The sequence below is a fragment of the Dermochelys coriacea genome, chromosome 10, assembly GCF_009764565.3.
Source record: "Dermochelys coriacea isolate rDerCor1 chromosome 10, rDerCor1.pri.v4, whole genome shotgun sequence".
NCBI classification, from domain to species: domain Eukaryota; kingdom Metazoa; phylum Chordata; order Testudines; family Dermochelyidae; genus Dermochelys; species Dermochelys coriacea.
In genome coordinates this window covers 32884957-32900501 of record NC_050077.1, presented here as the reverse complement: position 1 = coordinate 32900501, position 15545 = coordinate 32884957, and the positions used below count along the sequence as shown (strand labels likewise).

The 15545-nt window shown below is 42.1% G+C and overlaps 1 protein-coding gene across 6 annotated transcripts in view; it reads right to left on the bottom strand.

Moving 5' to 3' along the window:
- NAA60 (N-alpha-acetyltransferase 60, NatF catalytic subunit) overlaps positions 1–15545 on the bottom strand; it is a 55793-nt gene that overhangs the window by 25822 nt on the left and 14426 nt on the right. The window contains exon 1 of one of the 6 annotated variants that reach the window (XM_038420759.2): positions 2022–2146. The exons of the other annotated variants lie outside the window; for them this stretch is intronic. The gene's annotated coding sequence lies outside the window, so the exon portion shown is untranslated. Of the gene's footprint in view, positions 1–2021; positions 2147–15545 lie in introns of those variants that run through there. 6 annotated transcript variants of the gene reach the window in all.

Below are 15545 nucleotides of genomic sequence, written 5' to 3'. Positions count from 1 at the left end.
TAAACCTCTGATCCTAGTACTCTTGAGATGGAACAGATTCAATTCCAGTCCATGCCATGATTGGGCAGGGTGTGCGATTTAAAACAGTAATGATTACAAAAATCACTTCAGCTGCAAAGAGCTCTCTATCGTTGTCAAATACAGAGAAGCAAGCAATTGCAGCAATGATTTGGGTTTGAGTTGCTCTGTCAGCACATTCAGTGTTGACCAATCCTCCAGGGAACTGGGAGCAACAAAATTGTTCCCAGGGACCTCAAGGAACATGGAGAAAACATTTTTTTAAAAGTTGTGGCTGTAGCAAAGTAGGCATTTAATTCAACTCCCTGCTGAAGAGCCATTGAAGCTATTCAAAAACAACAGCTACAATCACAATGCAGAGTATTTCTGTGCAAGACCAGAAGATTCCCAGGATACTTGGTCCTTTGAATACAGTGAAAACCCTGAGAAAGGGATACAGTTACTGATACTAATGAGAACAACCTTCAGCCATGACCTGGCATTCTTCCACTGCACTTCTGCAGTCCACAGGCATGTTCCTGGAAGAATCCTTGGGAACAGCTGATCATACTCATTCTTCCAATAATATGGGGCTGCTGTGGCCTAGTGGACAGAGCACCAGGCTGGGAACTAGGAGCTCAGCCATTGGCTCGTTGTGTGACCTTGTACAAGTCACAACATCTCTCTGAGGCTTAGATACCCCAAAATACAACAGGGATAAGTGTACTTTCCTATCCTTTAAAACACTTTGAGATCCAAGGATGGTAAGCATTATACCAAACTACTGAGTATTATTATTAGTGTTTTCTGCAGTTCTTATTTTTAAGAACAAAACTTTGCTAACCCTTTTCCCACCCAGAAAAGTCAGAAAGCTTTAAACAGTCCTGGGGCAGTGTTTCCCAAATGGTGGCTCCATCAGTAGGTCACAAGAAGGGTCTTGGGTTGCCTGTCACTGCCCCTCCCATCATACCCCGTGCATACCCCAAAAGTATCCTCCCCTACCCCCAGCAGAGGCTAGAGAGTCAGTCTGACCCAGGCCCCCACAATGAGTGGCATTGTGACATGGTGCATGGGGTTGCAATGCCATTCAGGTCTGGCCCAGTTACTGCTCCATCATTCAGTCCCATACTTCAAGAATAAGAGGGCAGATGAAATTAAAACACACATTTAAACAGATCAGAAACTACTTTTATGCAGCCTATAACTAACATCTCAGAATATTAAAGGAAATAACTTAGTAAGTTTCAAAAGAAGACTGGTCACATATGAGCAGGAACAGCATAGCAGTGATCGCCCATAGCACTCTGGGCGGCAGGGCTACACGCTCATGTAGGGCAGTGTGGCAGTGTGTCTGGTTCCAGCCGGGTGGCACGGCGGCCAGACATGCTGCTCTGAACGGCACGGTAAGGAGGCCAGGGCCGGGGCAGAGAGTGCCGGGGGCAGTCAGGGAACAGGGGGCAGTTGGATGGGGCGGAGGTTCGGGGGGGGGCAGTCAGAGGATTGGGGGCGGTTAGATAGGAGGTGGAGTCCCAGGGGGGGTGGAGAGTTCTGAGGGGGCCAGGCTGTTTGGGGAGGCACAGCCTTCCCGGCCCTCCATACAGTTTCACACCCCGATGTGTACCTCAGGCCAAAAAGTTTGCCCACCACTCAGCTAGACTAATTACAAGACCCATCAAATCCTCAGACTTCAGCAGATTACAATGCTGTTCCAGTTGGTATTCACAGTTAGATACTTTGAAGGGTTCTACATCTACCTCCCATATTGCTATTACTACAGAAGTGACACTTGACTAGAAGGATCATTGGTCCTTTCTAGTCTGGCAGATCCTGTGCGTTCTGAAAGATGACAACCTAACACGTCTCTTGAGCCAAGATACCAAAGGTACAAGAGATAAAGCAAACAGGGACATACTCATCCAGTTACATCATTTCACAACATTCAGCAGCAGTCTCCAATGGAAATATAGTATTTGTATCTTATTACTACAACTTCTGGTTCGTGCTCTGTTTGTGTAATTGTTCACCGTGTATCTTGACTCCTGGGAGCTCTTGAAGCCAGGTTTAGTCTGGTCTGTACATAACCCTCAAGTTCCTTCTACAGCAGCTGGGAAGGGTTTCAGTGTTCTCCAAGGACATGTAACTGGCAAGAAGAACAATTGTTCCCACTCATGATGGGTCTGGAAATTCACAGGAAAGTATACACAAGAAGAGCTACTGCCAACCAGGGGGAGAAACAAATAGATCAAGTTACCAGAAGAGGCAACTACAGAAAAGCATGCCAGTATGATTTTGTTTTCTTCCAGATTAAATTTAAAAACTATTAAATAGCATAGAGCCAAGAACCAATCCCGGTGGAATGCTATTAGAAATACACCTGCTCAGTGATGATTCCCCATTTACAATTACATTTTGAGACTTATCAGTTAGCCTGCTTTTAATCTATTTAACGTGTGTCATGTTATTTTAAATTGCTCTAGTTTTTCTTATCTAAAATGTCATGTGGTACCAAGTCAAATGCCTTACAGAAGTCCAAATATTTTATGTCAATACTATTACCTTTATCAACCAAACTTGTAATCTCATTGAAAAAGACAAGTTAGTCTGATAGGATCTGTTTTCCATAACTGTATGTTACTTGGCAGTACATTACCCTCCTTTAATTCTTCATAACAGAGTATTATAAAAGCCCCTCCATTATCTTGCCCAGGTTCAATATCAGATTGACAGGCCAATAGTTATCTGGGTCACCTAATTTACTGGCACATTAGCTTTCTTCTAGTGTTTTTGACCTTCCCCAGTAAGCCAAGGCTTATGGGGTCGGGGAGAGGAATCACCACCATTAACAGTCCAACAAGCTCCTAAACCAATTTGGAAGCAAGTTATCCAGACCTGACTATTTTAAAATGTCTAACTTTAGTAGCTGCTTAACATCTTCCTGAGATGCTAGTGGAATGGAAAGAGTACTGTGATGTTCCCCCCTTCCCAAATACAGAGCAGAGATATTTATTGAACATTTATTACTTTTCTCCATTATTATTGATAATTCTACCATTTCCATCTAGTAACGGACCAGTACCATTGTTAGGATTTTTTGTTCCTAAACTCTTTGTCCTTAACTGTGCCAGCCATGGATTTCTCCTTATGCCCCTTTGCTTCCCTTATCAATTTTCTACAATCCCTAGCTTCTGATTTATAATCATTACTCTCAGCTTCCCTTTTCACCAACATTTTTTTGTTGCATGCCTGGATCATGTGGTTATGCATTTGAAAGAGACAATCCATTTTTTTCCTTCCCCTTATACTTGTGAACAATGGCACTGATCTAAATTTTAGTGGAAGGGGCTTAATATTCCCCTAAGCCTACAGATGTCAGAAGGAGGATATAACATGTGATAGTGCCACTGAATTTTAAATAGACTGCAGAGAAGCTGTGAAAAATACAGGAAGACAAGGATCATGCGCATCCAAACTAATTTTATGCCTCCCCCTTCAGTGATATAAAAAGTTCAACAAAATAACTCTGGTTTTAGGAAGCAGATTTTTATCCCATCAATGTGCATTGGTTACAAGGGAACTCACCAATTTTTTTTTATATATATAAATAAATTTAATTCAACTGTAACAGGAATCAATTGCAGCTGGAGGGAATTTCCTGAAGACAGGGAGATTGTGGCAATTTGCCTCATCAGCAGTGGAGAGGAAGGGAGAAGACTCAGAGCACGGGGGGCAGGGCGGGTCAGGGGATGGAGAAGCAGCATACAAGCCAACAAAGAAGCAGGAGCACGGGCAGGGTGGATTTGATTTAAATCACCAGTCAGGAAGACTATTTAATCATGGATTTCTACATAGAAGTGCATTCATGTTGGTTGTTATAACCTTAATACATATTCTTCACAACTCAAATAGATGAAGGTTTCATTTTTAGAAGATGCAAACTATACATTTTTAAAGTGATTTATTTTGAAAACTTTTCAGATTAGTTTTACAGCTGTATCAGAAAATGAATGATTGTTTGGTTATTTCATTTACAAAGGTAATTGAAGATATTTATGAAGTCATTGGGAGGTCAACTATCATTAATATTTGGAGGATTTTCTTGCCATGCTGTGTTAGGAGGAGATCATCACCAGACAGACATTTAAATTGTTTTATTTAACTAAAACAACATTAATGTATTCTGGATTTTTTCTTCAACAGCAAACCTAGTATTTTAACAAAACAAGCATATGAATTTTGAATTTAGTTACAACATTCAAGTTTTTAAAATCAGGTTCCCACAGCTTCCATTGACCAGGAACGGCAAACTGCGGTCACTGGGAGCTACCGTACCTGTGGACGCTCAGTTAAACAAAAAGTGTCTCGTGACCCACCAGGTGCTTACCCTGAATAAGCCGCAAACCAAGTTTGGAAACCCCTGTTCTAGACTGAGAACTGAGTCCAATTGGATAGACAGAAAGATTAACCTAAATAATCTATACAGACGCCCCTGGAACTCCATAAAATTGGGTCCTTAATCCATGAACTATTGGAACTCATTTACAAAACTTTTCTTAAACATTACATGAATATATTGTCTCATACTGTAGAATTAGAATCCTCATTCCATGAGGAGATACCTTTGAGCTATAATGTATCTATCTTTAGATGGTTTTTTCCTCAAACAGCATTTTTATCAAAAAAATCCGATTTAAATAAAAAAAATCACTGATTTTTTTAATTTAAAAAAAAAATCACTGATTTTTATCCACCTTGAGCACAGGGCTCCCCTGTAAGCAAACTCCCTGATCTAAACCTCAGAATTTATTCAGCTTAGGTGTCAGGTTTTATTCTTGTTGCCCCCACACAAACTTAGATGGATGCCCAACATTTTCTATAGCAAGCTTCTCTTGGTTTTGTTTCTTTTATAATAGCCATTGTATGTTGTTGGGAAACTGAGTTACATACAAGAGCTGTGGTTAGAGAAACCTCTTCCTGTAGGTGGAGATGCGTGACAATTTCACTACAGTGCCATCTACACCACTTTATTACTAAGGGTACGTCTATACTACAAATGCTACAGTGGCACAGCTGCAGCACTGCAACTATGCAGCTGCAGCCTAGACCCTTACTATAGTGATGGAAGGGGGGTTTTCCACCACTGAAGTAAATCCACCTCACCAAGAAGTCTTCCACTGACTTAGCTGCATGTACAGTGGAGAGTTAGGTCAACCTAACTACAACACACAGGGTGCGAAATTTTTCACACCCCTGACCAATGTAGCTAAGTTTTAGGTGTAGACCAGGCCTAATAACATTGGAAAAGTGGAACAGAAGTAACAGTGGAATGAAATGAGGGTGGATAAAAGGATAAAGAACAACTAGATTTCTTCAGGTTAGTGGATCCTATAATTTAGGGAATGTTATCCCGATTTTCCCATGAGCCAGCCATTCTGTTTTTATGGACAGCTGAATCAGTCAGTGCTACAAGTCATTCTTTAGTTGTGGAGGGTCCCAGCCTTGAGAATTACTGTGGATCTTCATTACCGGGCATGGCTACTCTGCATGGGGAGCACAACTGTTTAGCTGTTACCACTCAAGAAAAATCTTGGAGTCACTGTGGATAGCTCTCTGAAACACCCTGCTCAATGTGCAGCGAAAATCAAAAAAGCGAACAGAACCTTAAGAACCATTAGCAAAAGTATAGATAAGACAGTAAATATCATAATGTCACTACATAAATCCATGGTATGCCCACACCTTGAATACATGCCTTTCGGGTTGTCCCATCTCAAAAAAGATACATTAGAAATAGAAAAGATACAGAGAAGGGCAACAAAAATGATTATCGGTATGGAGATTAAAGAGACGGACTGTTCAGCCTGGGAAAGACAACACTAAAGGGGGATGTGATAGAGGTCTATAAAAATCAAGAATGGTGTGGAGAAAGTGAATAAGGAAGTGTTATTTACCCCTTCATACAACACAAGAATCAGATGTCACCCAATGAAAATTAATAGGCAGCAGGTTTTAAAACAAACAAAGGAAATATTTTTTCACACAATACACAGTCAACCTGTGGAACTTGTTGCCAGGGGATGTTGTGAAGGCCAAAAATAACTGGTTCAGAAAAGAATGAGAGAAATTCATGGAGGATAGATCCATCAATGGCTATTAGTCAAGATGGTCAGCGATGCAACCCCATGCTCTAGGTGTTCTTAGACCTTTGACTGCCATTGCTGAGACTCTATGACAGAGGATGGGTCATGTAAAGATTACCCTGTTCCCTTCATTCCCTCTGAAGCAGCTGGCACTCGGCACTGTCAGAAGACAGGATACTGGGCTAGATGGACCACTGGTCTGACTCAGTATGGCCATTCTTATGTACAACAGTTCACCCTTCCTTTAGTTTATCCTGCTTGTTCCTCTTCACTTCTCGTACACCACGAGGCACATCTAAAAACCCACTGAATGTTTTAAGAGATATTCAAAAGGCAGGGGGAGAGTTTACAATCAGCTAAAACTGGTGAAGAGCACTTTTTTGAGTTTGAAACAAGAGATTAGAACTTACTCTCTTTAGAAGTGATTATTCCTTTCGAGAGTCTCAGGAGTCTCTCCCAAGGCATGTCTACACTACAGCTGGGAGGCGATATTCCCAATGGGGAGGATAGACTTGTGCTAGCTAAGCTTGCGCTGGTGCCTAAAAATAGCAGTGTGGATGCTATGACACTGGCAGCCGCTCAGGCTAGCCACACAAGTCCAACCTGTCATGACCGCAGGGGTCTGAGCATGGGTACCTAGCCAGAGCTGCCGCCAGTGCCGCAGCATCCTACTTATTGGAAGCTTCAACAGACAGAGGAGTTAGTCAGTGCTTGACCTTTCGCCTAGAGATAGTTAATCTCAATCAGAATCGAGGCACTTGGGCTCACAGTCTGGGGAAACCTGCACAGCTGTACCTCTTCTCTGAATAAAAGCCTTTAGTGCTACCAAAACCAGTGTTTTTCACTAACATTAAATTACCTACAAAACAGTTACACAAATAAGTAGTAGGACACTTCTTTCCTCCTATTGCCCCAAACTTCTCCACCAACTCCGATTACCATGCGCACACAGTAGAACCTGGACCAAAATTTCAGAGCAGAATGCACAAAACCAGAGCCATTAACTCTCACCTTTGGTTTTCTTCCTGCCATGGAAGATCAGAGTATGAAACTAACTTCAGAAGGATGTCAAGAAATGCACATTCAAAAACGTCACCCAACCTACGCAGTAAGGCTCTTCACAGTAGTTACATATTTGGAGTCAAAACAATAGCCTTTAACCCTTTTATAGGCAAACACCTGATACTGTGAACATTTCAAGCCTTGACTTCTTACACTAGAGGTGGGCAAACTACGGCCTGCCCGCCATTTTAATCCAGTCCTCGAGCTCCCACTGGGGAGCAGGGTCTGGGGCTTGCCTCACTCCAGCTGGGGAACAGGGTCAGGGGCCGCTCCACGAGGCTCCCAGAAGCAGCATCATGGCCTCCCTCCGGCTCCAACGTGTACGAGTAACCAGGGGGCTCCGCTCTGCATGCTGCCCTCACCCCAAGCGCCACCCCCACAGTTCCTATTGGCTGGGAACTGAAGCCAAGGGGAGCTGCAGGGGCAGTGCCTGTGGACAGGGCAGCGCGCAGAGCTGCCTGGCCGCGCCCACCGTGTAGGAGCTGGAGAAGGGGCATGCCATTGCTTCCAGGAGCCACTTGAGTTAAGCGCTGCCCGGAGAGTGCAGTCCTGACCCCCCCCCCCCCCCCCCCCCCCCGTCAGGCCCCAACCCCCTGCCCCAGCCCCGATCCCCTTCCCACCCTCCAGACCCCTCAGTCCCAGCCCGGAGCACCCTCCTACACCCCAAATTCCTCATCCCAGCCCCACCCCAGAGCCCTCAGCCCCCCTCCCCCCGGCACCCTACTCCGCTGTCCCAGCCCGGAGTCTCCTCCTGCACCCTGAACTCATTTCTGGCCCTGCTCTGGAGCCTACACCCCCCAACCAGAGCCCTCACCCCCTTCCGCACCCCAACCCCAATTTGGGAGCATTCATGGCCCTCCATACAATTTCTATTCCCAGATGTGGCCCTCGGGCACAAATGTTTGCCCTGCCTTACATTGTCTTTCAACGTAGTAAAATATCAGTGCCATTGACAAAGTGAATTATCTTCCTGTCTCATCAATTTAAATCAAAACTTCACCAGCTCTTCTGCCATGTAGCTACAGTTTTAAACTACATTATTGAAGTGGTAGGGTGTGCTGGAGTCCATACATCAGTAATATTCTGTCTTCAAAGCAGGCTGCAAATGGTACAACTTTCTGCGTCCCGGATACAGCATTCCCTCAAAGAATGAACAACGAATCACTGAGAGGGTTTTTCTGTTAAATCTATTCTGGCTAGATGTGGAAAAGAAACTTACTTTGTGTCAACAGCGTTAATGGGGGATGAAGCAAGAGGGTCAGATTAAAGCCAAGTTGTTGCACAATATCTGCCAACAAGAAAAGAGATTTAATGCCAAGACTGAATACAGCAATTTTACAACAAGCAGTTGGTCCTCCTCCAAACCCAAGCCACTCATCATGCACGCTGGCATTGCAAAATTAGAACAGGCAGTGACTAACAAAAAAAAGCAGCTAGTCTCAATCCAGTTAGCAGTGCACACACTCTGAGACTAGAATTCATATCTATCTAAAGGGGACAGGATCTAGAAATTCAAGACTCGAGCTCCTGAGCAATTATTTGTAGTGGTAGTTCTGGAGCCACTACCTGTCAATTAATAAAATCCATTCACTTAGCACACATGCCATTATAAGAGACACCGCCAAGTACCTGGTTATGGTTTTTAATATCTTGTTTGCCAATAGCCTCCAAGAGGCTTAGAGAGAATATTTTTCCCGCCTTGGTAAACACATTCTTCTCCCAGATCCTGCATTTCAAATACAGTGTAAACCAGTGATTTCAAACTTTTGTACTGGTGACCTCTTTCACATAGAAAGCTTCTGAGTTTGACCCCCCCCTTACAAATTAAAAACACTTTTATATATTTAACACCATTATAAATGTTGGAAGCAAAGCAGGGTTTGGGATGGAGGCTGACAGTTCACGACCCTCCACATAACCTCACGACCCTTGAGGGGTCCTGACCCCCAGTTTGAGAACCCCATGGTGTAAACCAACACGGCTCCTCCAATTTCTTCCCTGATGAAGTTTTCCAACATCCGTGATGTAGGCACAGCTCTGAAACACTTTGTAGCTCTTCCAACATAGTAACATTTCAAAGAGAGTCTGGTACAGATTTGTGTCACATCCCAAATAACCAGGCTACGGGAAAAATTAAAAATAGAATGGCGATTTAGATCAGTTTTAAAAACTGATTATCTTGGTATTCCTACTTTCCAGAAGAGGTCAAAAAGACATTCTAGGATATCAAATCCCAGAAGCCTTATTGCAATTATTTGTATTTAAGGCATCACAGGATGGATGGTGCACTCCAAGTATCATCAAGAAAGCAGGAATGAGTACATAATTTAATGTAGGTTTTATACTGTGCTAAACTTTGAACTTTGCAGAAGTGTCTCAAATATGAGAGAAGAATGCCAGAAAATAAAGGTTAACAAGTTTCTCCAGTCTCTCTTTTTTAGGATGTCCCAAACATAGAATCATAGAACTGGAAGGACTCATCTAGTCCAGTCCCCTATACTTGTCTTATTGGAATTTGGGAAGTGGGCGGGCGAAGCCCGTCCACCGCTAAAGGATCCCCCCCAGCCTAAAGGGGGATCCACAGGCCCTAGATAGCAGGACTAATTATCTAGACTATTTCTGACAGGTGTTGGTCTAACCTGCTCTTAAAAATCTCCAATGATGGAGATTCTACAACCTCCCTCGGCAATTTATTACAGTGCTTAACCACTCTGACAGTTGGTAAGTTTTTCCTAACGTCCAACCTAAACCTCCATTGCTGCAATATAAGCCCATTGCTTCTTGTCCTATCCTCAGAGCTTAAGAAAAACAATTTTCTTCCTCCTCCTTGTAACAACCTTTACACATATTTGAAAAAGTATGTCCCCACTCAGTTTTCTCTTTCCAGACTAAACAAACCCTTTTTTTTTTTTTCTTCAAATCTTCCCTCATAGGTCATGTTTTCCAGACCTTTAATCATTTTTGTTGCTCTTCTCTGAGCTCTCTCCAATTTGTCCACATCCTTCCTAAAATGTGATGCCCAGAACTGGACACAATACTCCAGTTGAGACCTAATCAGTGCAGAGTAGAGAGGAAGAATTACTTCTTGTGTCTTGCTTACAAAACTCCTGCTAATACATCACAGAATGATGTTCAATTTTTTTGCAACAGCGTTACACTGTTGACTTCTATTTAGCTTGTGGCCCCCAGATCCCTTTCCACTGTACTCCATCCTAGGCAGTCATTTCCCATTTTGTATGTGTGCAACTGATTGTTTCTTCCTAAATGGAGTACTTTGCATTTGTCCTTATTGAATTTCATCCTATTAACTTCAGACCATTTCTCCAGATCATTCTGAATTTTAATTCTATCCTCCAAAGCACTTGCAACTCCTCCCAGCTTGGTATTGCCCACAAACTTTATAAGTGTACTCTCTATGCCATTATTTATATCAATGATGAAGATATTGACTAGAACCGGACCCAGACCTGATCCCCACGGTAGCCACTCGTATGCCCGTCCAGCATGACTGTGAACCACTGATGATTATCCTCTGGGAACGGTTTTCCAACCAGTTTTGTACCCACCTTATAGTAGCTCCATCTAGGTTGCATTTCCCCAGTTTATTTATGAGAAGATCATGTGGGACAGCATCAAAAGCTTTACCAAATCAAGATGCGATTATCATTAAGAATGAAGTACTAATGGTAACCCTATGGGTGTTAGAGGTCAGTAGAGGCAGTAAAGCTCACCTACCAAAGCTGCTTTCGCTGAAGCCCACACCTCTAGTCTGTACCACATGGTGAAGATAGGCACACTAAGGCCTATATGGGCTGCTTTGCAGATTGGTAACAGGGAGGTATCTGTGCTGTGTGCACAGGATACCACCGACCAAGTCAAAATATATTTATTTGTGCAGCACCAGTTCTCAGTACTGAAGAACACCCAAAAGTAAAGACAATCCCCGCCCCAAAGAGCTAACAGTAGGCCTAAAAGAAATGCTGGACTGTTCCCTGGTACAAAAAAAAAAGCATGGGTGATTCCTGTCTTTTTCATATGCATAATGTTAAATTGGAGGCACCTTGTCCTTCCACAGGCAAAAACAGATGCTCTGAATTCCATTGTCACAGCTCCTCTGAGTTTGCAATATCTGAGCAGCATAATCTAGACTCAGACTTCCATAAAGAAGGTGATAATACTTCTCAGCTTAGATAAAGATATGAGAGTGAGGAACTCCAATCTTTCAGTGGCATTAATAAAAGATGTCCTTGCAAGCCAAATGCTTTTTCAGTTTCTCTGCAAGATCTCACAATAAAATAATAATATCCCACAATAAAAAAAACCTGTTACTTTTTACTAAAAAGTAGCCAGCTAAAGGTACAGAACAGAAGAGCTACTTCCAAAAGGACAACAGTATACCAGAGTAATGTTTACTATATCACTGTATGATTCTTCATTATTACCAGTCAGACAAGGACTTGTTAAAGAAGGAGTAATCTATTTTTTTTTTTAATCAAAGTGCAAATTTCTTGGTCAAGGTATTTAGCCAAGGTGCAGACTCCAGAGAAAAATGATACAAAAAACAACAACAACAACAACAACGATAAGTAAATAAAAAGATTTCAAGGTCTCTGGCTGTTTAGATTTGGCCTGCGGTCCACCTATTGACTATCCCTGGGTTAAAGCATTGGTTTGCAAGACAAGACACAGATTATTTGACCAACCGTAATTAAAATTATCTACTTAAAATATTATTTTGGAACCCAGCCTTGTGGCAGCATTCTGAGGAATCATCAGGGCTCTGCTAGAGAAGAAGAGGTTAAGAGATCTGATTAGTCCACAGGTAAATTCACTGGGAGAAGCTATTCCATACCAGAGAACTCTTTAACCTAGCAGACAAGGCCAAATGAGATCCTGCAATTAAAAGTTAGTCAGTAACATTCAAACTAGAAATAAGATGCACATTTTTACAACGAAGGTAATCAATCATGGGAATAGCTTACCAAGGAATGTGGTAAATTCTCCATCACTTAGAGTCTATAGATAAAGACAGGATTTTTTCTAAAGGTATGCTCCAGTTCAACAAATTGTGGACTGGATACAGGAAACACTGGGTCAAAACTATGGCCTGTGTGATGCAAGAGGTCAGACTAGATCATAATGGTCCCTTCTGGCCTTAAAATATGAGACAGTGAAGCCACTCAACCCTGCACAGGAAGCAAAGACATGAATTCAAAACCCTGGAAATGGGGCTAAGTACTTGGAGATGATACTGGATGCTCATGCAGAAGGCGTAACAGTGTACTTGCAGAATCCTTTTGATGCCAATGCACTGGGCATTTTCTGTGCTGTTCAACAAGCAAAAGGGAAAAAAAAATCAAACCACTGGTACAATCCACTGCTAAAAGAAAAGCCGACAACATATTCTAGTGCAATAAGAAATGGGAAAGCATATTCAATGTGCAAGTTAGACTGTAAACTCTTCAGAGCAGGGAACTTTTTTTTTTTTTTTTAAAATGTTATACTGAAACTGCATATGTTTACAGTGCTAGAAAACGTGCTGCTCTGAACTTCAAGAAGAGAAAGGCGCTGGTTATTTTGTAAATGGTGCTGGTCATTCTGTACTCTTCTTCCAAGTCAAAATTGAACGAGCCCCCAACCCGGTGCTGGTGGGCACTATGCTGAAGTGCTATCTTTCAGATCAGACACAAACTGAGTTTGACCTATCATGATTAAAAATCTCATGACACTTCATGAAAGAACGTGGTGTTCACCTGGCATCCTGCTCAAATTCCAAGTTGTGCAACTACATTCTCCCAACTGAAACCTCCACCTGCAATTTCAACTGGACATGATATTCTTCTTCAGTCCTTGTCCTAACTAGGGATCTAAATAGTGTTTAAAAAAGTAACCATTTAACTACTGAAACTGTATCAGCTAAACATTTAATCATTAACAAGTTCACAATCTATCCCATGTATATATTATCTTTGTCAAGTGTCTTTACTAACAACAAAAATAGTCTTGTGTAAAACCCACTTTTTTGTTTAAACTTTTTAAACAATATCCCCGAGCTGTCCAAAAGCACAAAAAATCCAATTAGAATTTCAACTCTTCTGCTGACTTTTGTTGAGAAATATTAACATGTTTACATGCTCTGGCGTCAGTCTTATGCGCAGACAAACAGTAAGGCGAGCGTTGGAAACATGTTCTATAGGCACAGACGATGCTAGAATGCACAGGTATGTGCATTCCAAGCCTTGGAAAACGCTGTGCAATGGACTGCATCACGCCAATGGACTGCATTCCAGTGAAGGACAAGGCTCCCTGAAGTAATACTATTGCAGTAGAAAATGAACTGGATTCTTCTCATTGGTATAATCTTCACCTAAAAGCATCACTAAGCACTTCTCAGTTTCACACATTTTTTCAGTGCTGGCTCTATTGGCTCATCCATTCAGCCACAGCACTTGGAGATGCTTCTATTTCTAACATCAAGTTGCAGAAGCTTTGATTTAGCAGCCATCTGGACAACCGCTGAAAGAAACTGCATGTGTTTATGACATGGATCTAAAAAGGAGGCAATAAGTGCAGGTTTGGCAGTTATGGCAGGATCATTGGATTTCACGTGATGCTCCAGAGAGTGACGAACAGAAGCCTTGAAATCAGCAACTTTTCCATTTTCAACAGGAGCTTCGCTTTTGAGGTCAGTTTGGAGAAGATTGATTGTTCAGCAGACATGGCAGTTGTAGTGCATTTTAAAGTGGAAAGTAGCAATAAGATATTCTCTACTAATTACCAGTGCTCATCTTGCAGCTGAAGTGTTTGGGTATCAGATTGTTTTGTTACAGGGCTATCTGAAAGCACAGCTGTCATAGCCCACCTTTGCTCACTGAGTCAGATGCTGAACATGTCATAATGAATTCTAGTGAGTTTTACATGACTGGATCGGACAACGTCGCTTACCCTGAAGCTGTGTTTTTCTTTCAAGTGCTTTTGCAGCCACGGAGCTGTGGTGGCAGTGTGCACCTAGTCTACTTGCAGCCACAACAGCACGATCCACACTACTTGAAGAAAACTCAATTTATGGCTAGCTGCCACATACGGCCAAAACCATTGACAGATTCCCATGTAACATACCTCGGTGTGTTGGTGAACACAATGTTGCTTGCATTATTGGGTATGCACACCAAGACACAGCCTGCCAGACCCTATCTTTCCACTGTAGCGTTTAATTTTTCAGCAAGGTTTTCCGCTATATGTCGTTCTGCCATACTTTTGGTTTGTAGAACCGCAGACTGAAGCTCCAAATTTTCAATATAATAGCAAGTGACAGTCAGTAGCTTTCTGTAGTTAATGCTGTCCAGCAGTCTGTGGTGAAAGCTACTTTAACGGTGTTTTCCAATTTTTCCTGGACAGACTTCACCCAGTCCTCATAGCACTTCTCTAGTCACAAGGTTATAGTCTGTCTCACAGCACACAGTATTCAGATTCTACCAAACTTATCAATGCACAAAAACCTGTATCCTCAACAACACTTGGAGCAGCATATCTGTTGTGATCATGGTGCACAACAGCTCAGTTTTTCATCATGTTGTGTGTTGCACTTTCTTGAACTATCAGAAACAAACACTGCCAGTGTTGTTCGAGTTTTGCCTTCTTTTTCACATGAAACAGAGAGATGTTTCAGCTTCAAATGGTTCAGCACTGCTCCGATGCTGTTTGCATACCTTAGCTCTGTCTTACGCAGTTTACATTTAACTGCATCTTCTGTTATTTTGTGAAATGATTCCAGTCTCCTTTCTGATCGCTCCATCTTCACTAGGGAAAAGTAGTTACCAAAAATCACGATAGCCTACATGATGCTGTTTGAAGGTTTACTACCACCAAAGAGTGACATCAGTTCCATAGCAATGCTCCTAACAATGCAGAACCTAGTTCCACATACACTATGAAATGGTATTGCTGCAGCGTTTCTAATGTGCCATTAGGTATTACAATGTCACAAAATATTTTACCAAGCTGTTTTAAACATTTACTGAATACATTAGAAGTAAGACTAATGTATATCGGTTACCGTTTAATATTTTACATCCCTAGTCCTAACCTGTTGTAGCATTGCTGTGAACCATTACACAAAAAAATTCAGCAATGTACCCCAGATGGCTGCATTTCAGTAGAGGGTAAAAATAATTCTTGCATATATGTATAGATGTAGACAGAACAAAAAGCACCTGTGTATTTGCAATATTAAAATACAATCATACTTAAAAACAGAACAAATTCAGTGGAGGGATCTACTCCAGCCGCAAATCCCAGGCTCAGCAACATCTGAAAAATTGTAAAATGCTATGAGATCGTTCAGACTGA